The sequence below is a fragment of the Anastrepha obliqua genome, chromosome 4, assembly GCF_027943255.1.
Source record: "Anastrepha obliqua isolate idAnaObli1 chromosome 4, idAnaObli1_1.0, whole genome shotgun sequence".
Lineage (NCBI taxonomy): Eukaryota > Metazoa > Arthropoda > Insecta > Diptera > Tephritidae > Anastrepha > Anastrepha obliqua.
In genome coordinates this window covers 25,450,038-25,452,782 of record NC_072895.1, presented here as the reverse complement: position 1 = coordinate 25,452,782, position 2,745 = coordinate 25,450,038, and positions in this window count along the sequence as shown.

Genomic DNA, 2,745 nt, shown 5'->3' with positions numbered 1-2,745 from the left:
TGCTCCGGTATCGATCAAAAATAATTGAGTAGATTTCCTGTCAGGAATGAAAAAACGTTTAGATTTGGTGAATTCGGAATATTTTACCTCTAGTTCGCATTGTGATTTGTTGCTCGACGATGTTACCCTGCCAGGACTGTCGAGCTCTATCCTTACGACAGATTTAAGTTTTTTGTTGAAATTTTGATTTTAGTAGGGAAATCGCATGGATTTCGGCATTTACGGGCCTGAGTTCCATACTCACGATGGGTACCAACAGGTCGGTAATTGCTCAACATTGGTACTGCTATGTGGTGTATTCCCGTTAGTTTATTGAGTCGTGCCATAGCTGAATCACTAAATTTTTCGATGATGGCCTTTTTTAGCGTGGAATAAGGTGACATTGTTGGTGGTTTGCGTACAAGCTCAAAAACTTGGTCGAGGATATAATCATCAGCATGTGCAATGATGGCGGTATATTTATCCTTTTCCTTACGTACGCCAAAGCCATGTAGTTCGAACCATGCATCTACCTTGATAAACCATGGTTCGATGTTATACTTCGAGTTCAGTTTCGGAAACGGTAATTTTCCAAACACTGCGTTGATTTGCGGTCTGCCACTGTCGATGTCTGCGTCGGCGTCTGCACCCTCGTTACCTGCTGCGTCGCTATCATCGTTTTCTTCTGCATTAACGTTCATGTTGTTGGGTCACGTAGCTGTGAAGGAACCGTTACTTCGTGTGCCGTTATGATAGTTGGCTTCTGTAACGGTCGAGGAATTTTCACTGGCGTCACTCTTACACCGCACATGCACTTTTAGGTTACCTAAAACTAGCGTCACTTTTTGTCCCGCTTTATGTGCAGTTACGCTATGCACCGATTTCACCAAATTTTTCGTCACTTTTTTACCGTTTTATGTGCAGTTACGCTATGCACCGATTTCACCAAATTTTTCGTCACTTTTTTTACCGTTTTATGTGCAGTTACGCTCTGCACCGATTTGACTGAATTTTTTGTCACTTTTTGTACCGTTTTATGTGCAGTTACGCTCTGCACCGATTTTTTGACACTTTTTTGCTCACTATCACCTTTTTCTACGGGGTCACCACTGTGGGGATAACGGCAATTGATTTGTTTTCGATTTTAGTAAAAAGTATTTTTACTTTTGGTTATTTGATTACAACAGTACTTAGGTTAAGATTTAGAATTTAATTAAAATTTAAAGATTAATGTCTGTAAATGCGGGTTTGTATAACACGTCTGTCTTCGCCGGCGATCAGATGAAACTCAAACTCTTCGTTAATTTTACATTGTCCTGTTATTGTCAGGGTTGCCATCGGGTCGTCCGTTCAATCTGTGTTGCCACAATATAATTATATTAGTAATAATTACTGTCGCCGTTCTAGTGGCGCGAATTTAACAAGATCCTATATGTTGCGGAAATTGCAACTTTTGATAATAAAGTGGACTGTATAAAAAAACAGCCGGTTAGAATCTCTGCTAGACAATTTATTGAATATGTTCTGCGCACTTATGCTGTACAATTCCGACTGAATCCCGCTATCCTCAAAGCATACAAAGCATACGTCGTCGATCATGCGTTGAAAAATGGCCGGCGCGTTTTTAAGGCCGAAAGGTAATCTCAAAAACTCACACTTTCCGTTTATCGTTGAGAAAGCAGTTTTGGGTACGTCGGATTCTTTCATAGGGATTTGTTGGAACCCAGAAGTCAAGTCAATAGTTGTGAAATATCGAGAGTTACCAAGGCTACACAAGGTAGCGTTTATGTCAGGAAGATGTCGGGGATAGTTACGGCGTTAAGCCTTTTGTAATCTATCACCATACGGTACTGTTTCTGCCCATTTGGCTTAGGTTTTTTAGGCACCACCCAAATAGGAGAGTTATATGGGCTTCTGGATGGTCGAATAACTCCTTCTTCCAACAACTCGTTCACTTGTCGGTCGACCTCTTCTCTCATACAAGATGGATACGGGTAGCTTTTGTCCTATTCATGTAATTTACTCTACGTGACTGGACAGATTGGTCTATGTCCATTTTCTCGACGGGTGGCTGAGAGGTTGTTGGAGGATCTCGTTGAGGTACAGTGTGTCCACCTCGTTTTTCAAAGGGATATCGTCGCTCTTGGGGACGATAGGTTATCCTTGGTGGTAGCGGAGGTGCTTTATTGCCCTCTGGGCCATGCATGTGTTCTGGCGTCGTATTCATAGGTGCGACGATGCGATTATGGAATCGCGGAGTATGCACTGTGTAATTTCTAAGGTTTGTATTTTGTATTTCGAGGTACCTTGAATATGCCTCGGGTAGAGTTTTTGGGCGCTGAACCAGGAGCATCTTCAACGCGCGGATGAAAACATCTAATGCGCGGTTTCTGTACGTGTCTATAAGTACACGCACTGTTTCCTGAGAATAATTCTCAGTTTTAAGTTGAACTTAGTTCGAACTTAATTTTTCACTTCACTACTGGTCCCTCTCGGGCGCTAGAAACGGACTTTCGGTCCGTTACGCTTAAAAAAATTAAAGGGCCAACTTGCCCTGCAAAGATTACAGTTACAATTAATTACACAGTTTATTAACTTCCTAAATACACAGATAATTAAAGGTTACAGGTATGGTTAGTGTCCACTACGCAACTGCCCCTTGATGTGCGCTGCAGGCCTTTATAGGTTTTGATCGTTCTGCTGTCTTCAGGTGCGCCGTGTCTTGGTACGCTGGCTTAGCCCCTAGCTTCCAACGGTTGACATGCA